Raw genomic sequence first — 13,136 nt, 5'->3', positions numbered from 1 at the left:
GGCCACAGCCCCAGGGGGGGCGATGGAAAGGAGCAGACATGTCACCTGGCCAGGGCCTACTGCCCTGTCTCTGGATAGGTCCCCAGAGTGGGAGGCTGCAACTATCCCATCATTCCCCAGGCTCGGTACTTAGCATGTGATTCCCTCTTGCCCACGCCCCCCTCCAATCCAGCCGCAGCAGCCCAGAAAGACCACAGAAGACGAGAAAGGGTGCTCCAGACTCCTTTTTATTTTTTTTCCATTTTGTCTTTCTTGAAACCAGAGATCAGGGGAAAGCGCGAACGCAGTCCCCCACTACCAGAAATTATGCAGTCGAGTATCCCGCATTTGGGGACATCGCAGGGGTCAGCACATCCGAAGTGCAATGGATGAGCCTCACCCTGGGAGAACCACCTTCGTGATCATGGTGTCTCCCCTGCCAGGTAAGTATGAGTTGGAAGGGGACAGGGCGAGGGCGGGCCGCTGGGCATCTCCCCGCAGGGCGAGGGTGGCATTCACACAGGCTAGGCCTGAGGCCGGGCGAGGCAGAGCATGGGCATTTTGGGGCGCAAGGTGACCAGCCAAGGCCCCTGTGCCCACTTTGGAAAGCGCGCAGCTACCCACAGCAGCTTCCCACAGGCCTCGGCCGGCCAGCAAAATTTGCATGTCCACGCCCACCGGCAGCGCCAATCAGGGCCCTGCTTTCGCTATGCTGCACCTTGCTCACACGGGGGCAAAGCCAGGGCTACAGCAAGCACACCAGAGGGCTTGGCAGGCCGAAATCGGGCCCAACAGCAGATTTTTCAGGCCCTCCAAATTGTGCACAAGCAAAGGCTTTCGCAAGCACAACAGAGTGCTTGCCAGGTCGAAATCGGGCCCAGAAGCACGTTTCTAAGCCCTAAGCCAGCATCCCCCAGGCTTGTAAATTTGCATAACTAATTGGCCCTCGCCCACTCCCCATTCCAGCCAGCTTACAGCACCCTGGACGGACCACAAGAAACGTCAAAGGGTGCTCCAGACTCCTTTTTATTTTTTTTTCCTTTTTGTCTTTCTTGAAACCAGAGATCAGGGGAAAGCGCGAACGCAGTCCCCCACTACCAGAAATTATGCAGTCGAGTATCCCGCATTTGGGGACATCGCAGGGGTCAGCACATCCGAAGTGCAATGGATGAGCCTCACCCTGGGAGAACCACCTTCGTGATCATGGTGTCTCCCCTGCCAGGTAAGTATGAGTTGGAAGGGGACAGGGCGAGGGCGGGCCGCTGGGCATCTCCCCGCAGGGCGAGGGTGGCATTCACACAGGCTAGGCCTGAGGCCGGGCGAGGCAGAGCATGGGCATTTTGGGGCGCAAGGTGACCAGCCAAGGCCCCTGTGCCCACTTTGGAAAGCGCGCAGCTACCCACAGCAGCTTCCCACAGGCCTCGGCCGGCCAGCAAAATTTGCATGTCCACGCCCACCGGCAGCGCCAATCAGGGCCCTGCTTTCGCTATGCTGCACCTTGCTCACACGGGGGCAAAGCCAGGGCTACAGCACTCACAGAAGGGCGATTGCCATGCCCACTTTGGGCCCAGAAGCAGAGATTTGGGGCTTTGGAAGCCTAAGAGCTGCCACTGAGGCCCCCTCTAGAGGTATGCAGTGACATGTTGCCTGGCTAGGCCCCAGTCGACTGCTTGTGGCTGAAAGCCAGGGACAAACAGGCCTGCAAGTGAGCAGGGGTTCTCGCCCCGAGCCCCTCACGAACGCTCCCAAACGCTGCAGACAGAACCCTCGCCGGGCAGAGCCCTCGCCGGGCCACGGCCTGGGGTCCTCAGCCAGAGTCTGGGCCTGGGAAGGCTAGGGCGAGGCAAGAGGCTGGCAGCCAGGCCACAGCCCCAGGGGGGGCGATGGAAAGGAGCAGACATGTCACCTGGCCAGGGCCTACTGCCCTGTCTCTGGATAGGTCCCCAGAGTGGGAGGCTGCAACTATCCCATCATTCCCCAGGCTCGGTACTTAGCATGTGATTCCCTCTTGCCCACGCCCCCCTCCAATCCAGCCGCAGCAGCCCAGAAAGACCACAGAAGACGAGAAAGGGTGCTCCAGACTCCTTTTTATTTTTTTTCCATTTTGTCTTTCTTGAAACCAGAGATCAGGGGAAAGCGCGAACGCAGTCCCCCACTACCAGAAATTATGCAGTCGAGTATCCCGCATTTGGGGACATCGCAGGGGTCAGCACATCCGAAGTGCAATGGATGAGCCTCACCCTGGGAGAACCACCTTCGTGATCATGGTGTCTCCCCTGCCAGGTAAGTATGAGTTGGAAGGGGACAGGGCGAGGGCGGGCCGCTGGGCATCTCCCCGCAGGGCGAGGGTGGCATTCACACAGGCTAGGCCTGAGGCCGGGCGAGGCAGAGCATGGGCATTTTGGGGCGCAAGGTGACCAGCCAAGGCCCCTGTGCCCACTTTGGAAAGCGCGCAGCTACCCACAGCAGCTTCCCACAGGCCTCGGCCGGCCAGCAAAATTTGCATGTCCACGCCCACCGGCAGCGCCAATCAGGGCCCTGCTTTCGCTATGCTGCACCTTGCTCACACGGGGGCAAAGCCAGGGCTACAGCACTCACAGAAGGGCGATTGCCATGCCCACTTTGGGCCCAGAAGCAGAGATTTGGGGCTTTGGAAGCCTAAGAGCTGCCACTGAGGCCCCCTCTAGAGGTATGCAGTGACATGTTGCCTGGCTAGGCCCCAGTCGACTGCTTGTGGCTGAAAGCCAGGGACAAACAGGCCTGCAAGTGAGCAGGGGTTCTCGCCCCGAGCCCCTCACGAACGCTCCCAAACGCTGCAGACAGAACCCTCGCCGGGCAGAGCCCTCGCCGGGCCACGGCCTGGGGTCCTCAGCCAGAGTCTGGGCCTGGGAAGGCTAGGGCGAGGCAAGAGGCTGGCAGCCAGGCCACAGCCCCAGGGGGGGCGATGGAAAGGAGCAGACATGTCACCTGGCCAGGGCCTACTGCCCTGTCTCTGGATAGGTCCCCAGAGTGGGAGGCTGCAACTATCCCATCATTCCCCAGGCTCGGTACTTAGCATGTGATTCCCTCTTGCCCACGCCCCCCTCCAATCCAGCCGCAGCAGCCCAGAAAGACCACAGAAGACGAGAAAGGGTGCTCCAGACTCCTTTTTATTTTTTTTCCATTTTGTCTTTCTTGAAACCAGAGATCAGGGGAAAGCGCGAACGCAGTCCCCCACTACCAGAAATTATGCAGTCGAGTATCCCGCATTTGGGGACATCGCAGGGGTCAGCACATCCGAAGTGCAATGGATGAGCCTCACCCTGGGAGAACCACCTTCGTGATCATGGTGTCTCCCCTGCCAGGTAAGTATGAGTTGGAAGGGGACAGGGCGAGGGCGGGCCGCTGGGCATCTCCCCGCAGGGCGAGGGTGGCATTCACACAGGCTAGGCCTGAGGCCGGGCGAGGCAGAGCATGGGCATTTTGGGGCGCAAGGTGACCAGCCAAGGCCCCTGTGCCCACTTTGGAAAGCGCGCAGCTACCCACAGCAGCTTCCCACAGGCCTCGGCCGGCCAGCAAAATTTGCATGTCCACGCCCACCGGCAGCGCCAATCAGGGCCCTGCTTTCGCTATGCTGCACCTTGCTCACACGGGGGCAAAGCCAGGGCTACAGCAAGCACACCAGAGGGCTTGGCAGGCCGAAATCGGGCCCAACAGCAGATTTTTCAGGCCCTCCAAATTGTGCACAAGCAAAGGCTTTCGCAAGCACAACAGAGTGCTTGCCAGGTCGAAATCGGGCCCAGAAGCACGTTTCTAAGCCCTAAGCCAGCATCCCCCAGGCTTGTAAATTTGCATAACTAATTGGCCCTCGCCCACTCCCCATTCCAGCCAGCTTACAGCACCCTGGACGGACCACAAGAAACGTCAAAGGGTGCTCCAGACTCCTTTTTATTTTTTTTTCCTTTTTGTCTTTCTTGAAACCAGAGATCAGGGGAAAGCGCGAACGCAGTCCCCCACTACCAGAAATTATGCAGTCGAGTATCCCGCATTTGGGGACATCGCAGGGGTCAGCACATCCGAAGTGCAATGGATGAGCCTCACCCTGGGAGAACCACCTTCGTGATCATGGTGTCTCCCCTGCCAGGTAAGTATGAGTTGGAAGGGGACAGGGCGAGGGCGGGCCGCTGGGCATCTCCCCGCAGGGCGAGGGTGGCATTCACACAGGCTAGGCCTGAGGCCGGGCGAGGCAGAGCATGGGCATTTTGGGGCGCAAGGTGACCAGCCAAGGCCCCTGTGCCCACTTTGGAAAGCGCGCAGCTACCCACAGCAGCTTCCCACAGGCCTCGGCCGGCCAGCAAAATTTGCATGTCCACGCCCACCGGCAGCGCCAATCAGGGCCCTGCTTTCGCTATGCTGCACCTTGCTCACACGGGGGCAAAGCCAGGGCTACAGCAAGCACACCAGAGGGCTTGGCAGGCCGAAATCGGGCCCAACAGCAGATTTTTCAGGCCCTCCAAATTGTGCACAAGCAAAGGCTTTCGCAAGCACAACAGAGTGCTTGCCAGGTCGAAATCGGGCCCAGAAGCACGTTTCTAAGCCCTAAGCCAGCATCCCCCAGGCTTGTAAATTTGCATAACTAATTGGCCCTCGCCCACTCCCCATTCCAGCCAGCTTACAGCACCCTGGACGGACCACAAGAAACGTCAAAGGGTGCTCCAGACTCCTTTTTATTTTTTTTTCCTTTTTGTCTTTCTTGAAACCAGAGATCAGGGGAAAGCGCGAACGCAGTCCCCCACTACCAGAAATTATGCAGTCGAGTATCCCGCATTTGGGGACATCGCAGGGGTCAGCACATCCGAAGTGCAATGGATGAGCCTCACCCTGGGAGAACCACCTTCGTGATCATGGTGTCTCCCCTGCCAGGTAAGTATGAGTTGGAAGGGGACAGGGCGAGGGCGGGCCGCTGGGCATCTCCCCGCAGGGCGAGGGTGGCATTCACACAGGCTAGGCCTGAGGCCGGGCGAGGCAGAGCATGGGCATTTTGGGGCGCAAGGTGACCAGCCAAGGCCCCTGTGCCCACTTTGGAAAGCGCGCAGCTACCCACAGCAGCTTCCCACAGGCCTCGGCCGGCCAGCAAAATTTGCATGTCCACGCCCACCGGCAGCGCCAATCAGGGCCCTGCTTTCGCTATGCTGCACCTTGCTCACACGGGGTTAAAGCCAGGGCTACAGCACTCACAGAAGGGCGATTGCCATGCCCACTTTGGGCCCAGAAGCAGAGATTTGGGGCTTTGGAAGCCTAAGAGCTGCCACTGAGGCCCCCTCTAGAGGTATGCAGTGACATGTTGCCTGGCTAGGCCCCAGTCGACTGCTTGTGGCTGAAAGCCAGGGACAAACAGGCCTGCAAGTGAGCAGGGGTTCTCGCCCCGAGCCCCTCACGAACGCTCCCAAACGCTGCAGACAGAACCCTCGCCGGGCAGAGCCCTCGCCGGGCCACGGCCTGGGGTCCTCAGCCAGAGTCTGGGCCTGGGAAGGCTAGGGCGAGGCAAGAGGCTGGCAGCCAGGCCACAGCCCCAGGGGGGGCGATGGAAAGGAGCAGACATGTCACCTGGCCAGGGCCTACTGCCCTGTCTCTGGATAGGTCCCCAGAGTGGGAGGCTGCAACTATCCCATCATTCCCCAGGCTCGGTACTTAGCATGTGATTCCCTCTTGCCCACGCCCCCCTCCAATCCAGCCGCAGCAGCCCAGAAAGACCACAGAAGACGAGAAAGGGTGCTCCAGACTCCTTTTTATTTTTTTTCCATTTTGTCTTTCTTGAAACCAGAGATCAGGGGAAAGCGCGAACGCAGTCCCCCACTACCAGAAATTATGCAGTCGAGTATCCCGCATTTGGGGACATCGCAGGGGTCAGCACATCCGAAGTGCAATGGATGAGCCTCACCCTGGGAGAACCACCTTCGTGATCATGGTGTCTCCCCTGCCAGGTAAGTATGAGTTGGAAGGGGACAGGGCGAGGGCGGGCCGCTGGGCATCTCCCCGCAGGGCGAGGGTGGCATTCACACAGGCTAGGCCTGAGGCCGGGCGAGGCAGAGCATGGGCATTTTGGGGCGCAAGGTGACCAGCCAAGGCCCCTGTGCCCACTTTGGAAAGCGCGCAGCTACCCACAGCAGCTTCCCACAGGCCTCGGCCGGCCAGCAAAATTTGCATGTCCACGCCCACCGGCAGCGCCAATCAGGGCCCTGCTTTCGCTATGCTGCACCTTGCTCACACGGGGGCAAAGCCAGGGCTACAGCAAGCACACCAGAGGGCTTGGCAGGCCGAAATCGGGCCCAACAGCAGATTTTTCAGGCCCTCCAAATTGTGCACAAGCAAAGGCTTTCGCAAGCACAACAGAGTGCTTGCCAGGTCGAAATCGGGCCCAGAAGCACGTTTCTAAGCCCTAAGCCAGCATCCCCCAGGCTTGTAAATTTGCATAACTAATTGGCCCTCGCCCACTCCCCATTCCAGCCAGCTTACAGCACCCTGGACGGACCACAAGAAACGTCAAAGGGTGCTCCAGACTCCTTTTTATTTTTTTTTCCTTTTTGTCTTTCTTGAAACCAGAGATCAGGGGAAAGCGCGAACGCAGTCCCCCACTACCAGAAATTATGCAGTCGAGTATCCCGCATTTGGGGACATCGCAGGGGTCAGCACATCCGAAGTGCAATGGATGAGCCTCACCCTGGGAGAACCACCTTCGTGATCATGGTGTCTCCCCTGCCAGGTAAGTATGAGTTGGAAGGGGACAGGGCGAGGGCGGGCCGCTGGGCATCTCCCCGCAGGGCGAGGGTGGCATTCACACAGGCTAGGCCTGAGGCCGGGCGAGGCAGAGCATGGGCATTTTGGGGCGCAAGGTGACCAGCCAAGGCCCCTGTGCCCACTTTGGAAAGCGCGCAGCTACCCACAGCAGCTTCCCACAGGCCTCGGCCGGCCAGCAAAATTTGCATGTCCACGCCCACCGGCAGCGCCAATCAGGGCCCTGCTTTCGCTATGCTGCACCTTGCTCACACGGGGGCAAAGCCAGGGCTACAGCAAGCACACCAGAGGGCTTGGCAGGCCGAAATCGGGCCCAACAGCAGATTTTTCAGGCCCTCCAAATTGTGCACAAGCAAAGGCTTTCGCAAGCACAACAGAGTGCTTGCCAGGTCGAAATCGGGCCCAGAAGCACGTTTCTAAGCCCTAAGCCAGCATCCCCCAGGCTTGTAAATTTGCATAACTAATTGGCCCTCGCCCACTCCCCATTCCAGCCAGCTTACAGCACCCTGGACGGACCACAAGAAACGTCAAAGGGTGCTCCAGACTCCTTTTTATTTTTTTTTCCTTTTTGTCTTTCTTGAAACCAGAGATCAGGGGAAAGCGCGAACGCAGTCCCCCACTACCAGAAATTATGCAGTCGAGTATCCCGCATTTGGGGACATCGCAGGGGTCAGCACATCCGAAGTGCAATGGATGAGCCTCACCCTGGGAGAACCACCTTCGTGATCATGGTGTCTCCCCTGCCAGGTAAGTATGAGTTGGAAGGGGACAGGGCGAGGGCGGGCCGCTGGGCATCTCCCCGCAGGGCGAGGGTGGCATTCACACAGGCTAGGCCTGAGGCCGGGCGAGGCAGAGCATGGGCATTTTGGGGCGCAAGGTGACCAGCCAAGGCCCCTGTGCCCACTTTGGAAAGCGCGCAGCTACCCACAGCAGCTTCCCACAGGCCTCGGCCGGCCAGCAAAATTTGCATGTCCACGCCCACCGGCAGCGCCAATCAGGGCCCTGCTTTCGCTATGCTGCACCTTGCTCACACGGGGGCAAAGCCAGGGCTACAGCACTCACAGAAGGGCGATTGCCATGCCCACTTTGGGCCCAGAAGCAGAGATTTGGGGCTTTGGAAGCCTAAGAGCTGCCACTGAGGCCCCCTCTAGAGGTATGCAGTGACATGTTGCCTGGCTAGGCCCCAGTCGACTGCTTGTGGCTGAAAGCCAGGGACAAACAGGCCTGCAAGTGAGCAGGGGTTCTCGCCCCGAGCCCCTCACGAACGCTCCCAAACGCTGCAGACAGAACCCTCGCCGGGCAGAGCCCTCGCCGGGCCACGGCCTGGGGTCCTCAGCCAGAGTCTGGGCCTGGGAAGGCTAGGGCGAGGCAAGAGGCTGGCAGCCAGGCCACAGCCCCAGGGGGGGCGATGGAAAGGAGCAGACATGTCACCTGGCCAGGGCCTACTGCCCTGTCTCTGGATAGGTCCCCAGAGTGGGAGGCTGCAACTATCCCATCATTCCCCAGGCTCGGTACTTAGCATGTGATTCCCTCTTGCCCACGTCCCCCTCCAATCCAGCCGCAGCAGCCCAGAAAGACCACAGAAGACGAGAAAGGGTGCTCCAGACTCCTTTTTATTTTTTTTCCATTTTGTCTTTCTTGAAACCAGAGATCAGGGGAAAGCGCGAACGCAGTCCCCCACTACCAGAAATTATGCAGTCGAGTATCCCGCATTTGGGGACATCGCAGGGGTCAGCACATCCGAAGTGCAATGGATGAGCCTCACCCTGGGAGAACCACCTTCGTGATCATGGTGTCTCCCCTGCCAGGTAAGTATGAGTTGGAAGGGGACAGGGCGAGGGCGGGCCGCTGGGCATCTCCCCGCAGGGCGAGGGTGGCATTCACACAGGCTAGGCCTGAGGCCGGGCGAGGCAGAGCATGGGCATTTTGGGGCGCAAGGTGACCAGCCAAGGCCCCTGTGCCCACTTTGGAAAGCGCGCAGCTACCCACAGCAGCTTCCCACAGGCCTCGGCCGGCCAGCAAAATTTGCATGTCCACGCCCACCGGCAGCGCCAATCAGGGCCCTGCTTTCGCTATGCTGCACCTTGCTCACACGGGGGCAAAGCCAGGGCTACAGCACTCACAGAAGGGCGATTGCCATGCCCACTTTGGGCCCAGAAGCAGAGATTTGGGGCTTTGGAAGCCTAAGAGCTGCCACTGAGGCCCCCTCTAGAGGTATGCAGTGACATGTTGCCTGGCTAGGCCCCAGTCGACTGCTTGTGGCTGAAAGCCAGGGACAAACAGGCCTGCAAGTGAGCAGGGGTTCTCGCCCCGAGCCCCTCACGAACGCTCCCAAACGCTGCAGACAGAACCCTCGCCGGGCAGAGCCCTCGCCGGGCCACGGCCTGGGGTCCTCAGCCAGAGTCTGGGCCTGGGAAGGCTAGGGCGAGGCAAGAGGCTGGCAGCCAGGCCACAGCCCCAGGGGGGGCGATGGAAAGGAGCAGACATGTCACCTGGCCAGGGCCTACTGCCCTGTCTCTGGATAGGTCCCCAGAGTGGGAGGCTGCAACTATCCCATCATTCCCCAGGCTCGGTACTTAGCATGTGATTCCCTCTTGCCCACGCCCCCCTCCAATCCAGCCGCAGCAGCCCAGAAAGACCACAGAAGACGAGAAAGGGTGCTCCAGACTCCTTTTTATTTTTTTTCCATTTTGTCTTTCTTGAAACCAGAGATCAGGGGAAAGCGCGAACGCAGTCCCCCACTACCAGAAATTATGCAGTCGAGTATCCCGCATTTGGGGACATCGCAGGGGTCAGCACATCCGAAGTGCAATGGATGGGCCTCACCCTGGGAGAACCACCTTCGTGATCATGGTGTCTCCCCTGCCAGGTAAGTATGAGTTGGAAGGGGACAGGGCGAGGGCGGGCCGCTGGGCATCTCCCCGCAGGGCGAGGGTGGCATTCACACAGGCTAGGCCTGAGGCCGGGCGAGGCAGAGCATGGGCATTTTGGGGCGCAAGGTGACCAGCCAAGGCCCCTGTGCCCACTTTGGAAAGCGCGCAGCTACCCACAGCAGCTTCCCACAGGCCTCGGCCGGCCAGCAAAATTTGCATGTCCACGCCCACCGGCAGCGCCAATCAGGGCCCTGCTTTCGCTATGCTGCACCTTGCTCACACGGGGGCAAAGCCAGGGCTACAGCAAGCACACCAGAGGGCTTGGCAGGCCGAAATCGGGCCCAACAGCAGATTTTTCAGGCCCTCCAAATTGTGCACAAGCAAAGGCTTTCGCAAGCACAACAGAGTGCTTGCCAGGTCGAAATCGGGCCCAGAAGCACGTTTCTAAGCCCTAAGCCAGCATCCCCCAGGCTTGTAAATTTGCATAACTAATTGGCCCTCGCCCACTCCCCATTCCAGCCAGCTTACAGCACCCTGGACGGACCACAAGAAACGTCAAAGGGTGCTCCAGACTCCTTTTTATTTTTTTTTCCTTTTTGTCTTTCTTGAAACCAGAGATCAGGGGAAAGCGCGAACGCAGTCCCCCACTACCAGAAATTATGCAGTCGAGTATCCCGCATTTGGGGACATCGCAGGGGTCAGCACATCCGAAGTGCAATGGATGAGCCTCACCCTGGGAGAACCACCTTCGTGATCATGGTGTCTCCCCTGCCAGGTAAGTATGAGTTGGAAGGGGACAGGGCGAGGGCGGGCCGCTGGGCATCTCCCCGCAGGGCGAGGGTGGCATTCACACAGGCAAGGCCTGAGGCCGGGCGAGGCAGAGCATGGGCATTTTGGGGCGCAAGGTGACCAGCCAATGCCCCTGTGCCCACTTTGGAAAGCGCGCAGCTACCCACAGCAGCTTCCCACAGGCCTCGGCCGGCCAGCAAAATTTGCATGTCCACGCCCACCGGCAGCGCCAATCAGGGCCCTGCTTTCGCTATGCTGCACCTTGCTCACACGGGGGCAAAGCCAGGGCTACAGCACTCACAGAAGGGCGATTGCCATGCCCACTTTGGGCCCAGAAGCAGAGATTTGGGGCTTTGGAAGCCTAAGAGCTGCCACTGAGGCCCCCTCTAGAGGTATGCAGTGACATGTTGCCTGGCTAGGCCCCAGTCGACTGCTTGTGGCTGAAAGCCAGGGACAAACAGGCCTGCAAGTGAGCAGGGGTTCTCGCCCCGAGCCCCTCACGAACGCTCCCAAACGCTGCAGACAGAACCCTCGCCGGGCAGAGCCCTCGCCGGGCCACGGCCTGGGGTCCTCAGCCAGAGTCTGGGCCTGGGAAGGCTAGGGCGAGGCAAGAGGCTGGCAGCCAGGCCACAGCCCCAGGGGGGGCGATGGAAAGGAGCAGACATGTCACCTGGCCAGGGCCTACTGCCCTGTCTCTGGATAGGTCCCCAGAGTGGGAGGCTGCAACTATCCCATCATTCCCCAGGCTCGGTACTTAGCATGTGATTCCCTCTTGCCCACGCCCCCCTCCAATCCAGCCGCAGCAGCCCAGAAAGACCACAGAAGACGAGAAAGGGTGCTCCAGACTCCTTTTTATTTTTTTTCCATTTTGTCTTTCTTGAAACCAGAGATCAGGGGAAAGCGCGAACGCAGTCCCCCACTACCAGAAATTATGCAGTCGAGTATCCCGCATTTGGGGACATCGCAGGGGTCAGCACATCCGAAGTGCAATGGATGAGCCTCACCCTGGGAGAACCACCTTCGTGATCATGGTGTCTCCCCTGCCAGGTAAGTATGAGTTGGAAGGGGACAGGGCGAGGGCGGGCCGCTGGGCATCTCCCCGCAGGGCGAGGGTGGCATTCACACAGGCTAGGCCTGAGGCCGGGCGAGGCAGAGCATGGGCATTTTGGGGCGCAAGGTGACCAGCCAAGGCCCCTGTGCCCACTTTGGAAAGCGCGCAGCTACCCACAGCAGCTTCCCACAGGCCTCGGCCGGCCAGCAAAATTTGCATGTCCACGCCCACCGGCAGCGCCAATCAGGGCCCTGCTTTCGCTATGCTGCACCTTGCTCACACGGGGGCAAAGCCAGGGCTACAGCAAGCACACCAGAGGGCTTGGCAGGCCGAAATCGGGCCCAACAGCAGATTTTTCAGGCCCTCCAAATTGTGCACAAGCAAAGGCTTTCGCAAGCACAACAGAGTGCTTGCCAGGTCGAAATCGGGCCCAGAAGCACGTTTCTAAGCCCTAAGCCAGCATCCCCCAGGCTTGTAAATTTGCATAACTAATTGGCCCTCGCCCACTCCCCATTCCAGCCAGCTTACAGCACCCTGGACGGACCACAAGAAACGTCAAAGGGTGCTCCAGACTCCTTTTTATTTTTTTTTCCTTTTTGTCTTTCTTGAAACCAGAGATCAGGGGAAAGCGCGAACGCAGTCCCCCACTACCAGAAATTATGCAGTCGAGTATCCCGCATTTGGGGACATCGCAGGGGTCAGCACATCCGAAGTGCAATGGATGAGCCTCACCCTGGGAGAACCACCTTCGTGATCATGGTGTCTCCCCTGCCAGGTAAGTATGAGTTGGAAGGGGACAGGGCGAGGGCGGGCCGCTGGGCATCTCCCCGCAGGGCGAGGGTGGCATTCACACAGGCTAGGCCTGAGGCCGGGCGAGGCAGAGCATGGGCATTTTGGGGCGCAAGGTGACCAGCCAAGGCCCCTGTGCCCACTTTGGAAAGCGCGCAGCTACCCACAGCAGCTTCCCACAGGCCTCGGCCGGCCAGCAAAATTTGCATGTCCACGCCCACCGGCAGCGCCAATCAGGGCCCTGCTTTCGCTATGCTGCACCTTGCTCACACGGGGGCAAAGCCAGGGCTACAGCAAGCACACCAGAGGGCTTGGCAGGCCGAAATCGGGCCCAACAGCAGATTTTTCAGGCCCTCCAAATTGTGCACAAGCAAAGGCTTTCGCAAGCACAACAGAGTGCTTGCCAGGTCGAAATCGGGCCCAGAAGCACGTTTCTAAGCCCTAAGCCAGCATCCCCCAGGCTTGTAAATTTGCATAACTAATTGGCCCTCGCCCACTCCCCATTCCAGCCAGCTTACAGCACCCTGGACGGACCACAAGAAACGTCAAAGGGTGCTCCAGACTCCTTTTTATTTTTTTTTCCTTTTTGTCTTTCTTGAAACCAGAGATCAGGGGAAAGCGCGAACGCAGTCCCCCACTACCAGAAATTATGCAGTCGAGTATCCCGCATTTGGGGACATCGCAGGGGTCAGCACATCCGAAGTGCAATGGATGAGCCTCACCCTGGGAGAACCACCTTCGTGATCATGGTGTCTCCCCTGCCAGGTAAGTATGAGTTGGAAGGGGACAGGGCGAGGGCGGGCCGCTGGGCATCTCCCCGCAGGGCGAGGGTGGCATTCACACAGGCAAGGCCTGAGGCCGGGCGAGGCAGAGCATGGGCA

General features: G+C 59.5%; 15 non-coding genes across 15 annotated transcripts; all 15 read right to left on the bottom strand.

The window, feature by feature from the left end:
• Nucleotides 1-266: 266 nt before the first annotated feature.
• Nucleotides 267-430, bottom strand: LOC146865273 (U1 spliceosomal RNA). The gene has a single exon (XR_014977302.1). It is a non-coding gene; the product is annotated as a U1 spliceosomal RNA (small nuclear RNA).
• Nucleotides 431-1,045: 615 nt separating this feature from the next.
• LOC146865272 (U1 spliceosomal RNA) lies at nucleotides 1,046-1,209 on the bottom strand. Its single transcript, XR_014977300.1, has one exon. It is a non-coding gene; the product is annotated as a U1 spliceosomal RNA (small nuclear RNA).
• An 897-nt stretch (nucleotides 1,210-2,106) lies between these two features.
• On the bottom strand, nucleotides 2,107-2,270 carry LOC146865271 (U1 spliceosomal RNA). Its single transcript, XR_014977299.1, has one exon. It is a non-coding gene; the product is annotated as a U1 spliceosomal RNA (small nuclear RNA).
• Nucleotides 2,271-3,167: 897 nt separating this feature from the next.
• On the bottom strand, nucleotides 3,168-3,331 carry LOC146865270 (U1 spliceosomal RNA). Its single transcript, XR_014977298.1, has one exon. It is a non-coding gene; the product is annotated as a U1 spliceosomal RNA (small nuclear RNA).
• Nucleotides 3,332-3,946: 615 nt separating this feature from the next.
• LOC146865269 (U1 spliceosomal RNA) lies at nucleotides 3,947-4,110 on the bottom strand. The gene has a single exon (XR_014977297.1). It is a non-coding gene; the product is annotated as a U1 spliceosomal RNA (small nuclear RNA).
• Nucleotides 4,111-4,725: 615 nt separating this feature from the next.
• LOC146865268 (U1 spliceosomal RNA) lies at nucleotides 4,726-4,889 on the bottom strand. The gene has a single exon (XR_014977296.1). It is a non-coding gene; the product is annotated as a U1 spliceosomal RNA (small nuclear RNA).
• An 897-nt stretch (nucleotides 4,890-5,786) lies between these two features.
• On the bottom strand, nucleotides 5,787-5,950 carry LOC146865267 (U1 spliceosomal RNA). The gene has a single exon (XR_014977295.1). It is a non-coding gene; the product is annotated as a U1 spliceosomal RNA (small nuclear RNA).
• Nucleotides 5,951-6,565: 615 nt separating this feature from the next.
• On the bottom strand, nucleotides 6,566-6,729 carry LOC146865266 (U1 spliceosomal RNA). Its single transcript, XR_014977294.1, has one exon. It is a non-coding gene; the product is annotated as a U1 spliceosomal RNA (small nuclear RNA).
• Nucleotides 6,730-7,344: 615 nt separating this feature from the next.
• Nucleotides 7,345-7,508, bottom strand: LOC146865265 (U1 spliceosomal RNA). Its single transcript, XR_014977293.1, has one exon. It is a non-coding gene; the product is annotated as a U1 spliceosomal RNA (small nuclear RNA).
• An 897-nt stretch (nucleotides 7,509-8,405) lies between these two features.
• LOC146865264 (U1 spliceosomal RNA) lies at nucleotides 8,406-8,569 on the bottom strand. The gene has a single exon (XR_014977292.1). It is a non-coding gene; the product is annotated as a U1 spliceosomal RNA (small nuclear RNA).
• Nucleotides 8,570-9,466: 897 nt separating this feature from the next.
• On the bottom strand, nucleotides 9,467-9,630 carry LOC146865263 (U1 spliceosomal RNA). Its single transcript, XR_014977328.1, has one exon. It is a non-coding gene; the product is annotated as a U1 spliceosomal RNA (small nuclear RNA).
• Nucleotides 9,631-10,245: 615 nt separating this feature from the next.
• Nucleotides 10,246-10,409, bottom strand: LOC146865262 (U1 spliceosomal RNA). Its single transcript, XR_014977291.1, has one exon. It is a non-coding gene; the product is annotated as a U1 spliceosomal RNA (small nuclear RNA).
• Nucleotides 10,410-11,306: 897 nt separating this feature from the next.
• Nucleotides 11,307-11,470, bottom strand: LOC146865261 (U1 spliceosomal RNA). The gene has a single exon (XR_014977289.1). It is a non-coding gene; the product is annotated as a U1 spliceosomal RNA (small nuclear RNA).
• Nucleotides 11,471-12,085: 615 nt separating this feature from the next.
• LOC146865260 (U1 spliceosomal RNA) lies at nucleotides 12,086-12,249 on the bottom strand. Its single transcript, XR_014977288.1, has one exon. It is a non-coding gene; the product is annotated as a U1 spliceosomal RNA (small nuclear RNA).
• Nucleotides 12,250-12,864: 615 nt separating this feature from the next.
• LOC146865259 (U1 spliceosomal RNA) lies at nucleotides 12,865-13,028 on the bottom strand. Its single transcript, XR_014977287.1, has one exon. It is a non-coding gene; the product is annotated as a U1 spliceosomal RNA (small nuclear RNA).
• Between the last annotated feature and the right edge of the window lie 108 nt (nucleotides 13,029-13,136).

This window comes from Triturus cristatus, chromosome 2_1 (assembly GCF_964204655.1).
Source record: "Triturus cristatus chromosome 2_1, aTriCri1.1, whole genome shotgun sequence".
NCBI lineage: Eukaryota > Metazoa > Chordata > Amphibia > Caudata > Salamandridae > Triturus > Triturus cristatus.
The sequence above is the reverse complement of the archived record's forward strand: the minus strand, read 5'-3'. Positions and strand labels throughout refer to the sequence as shown.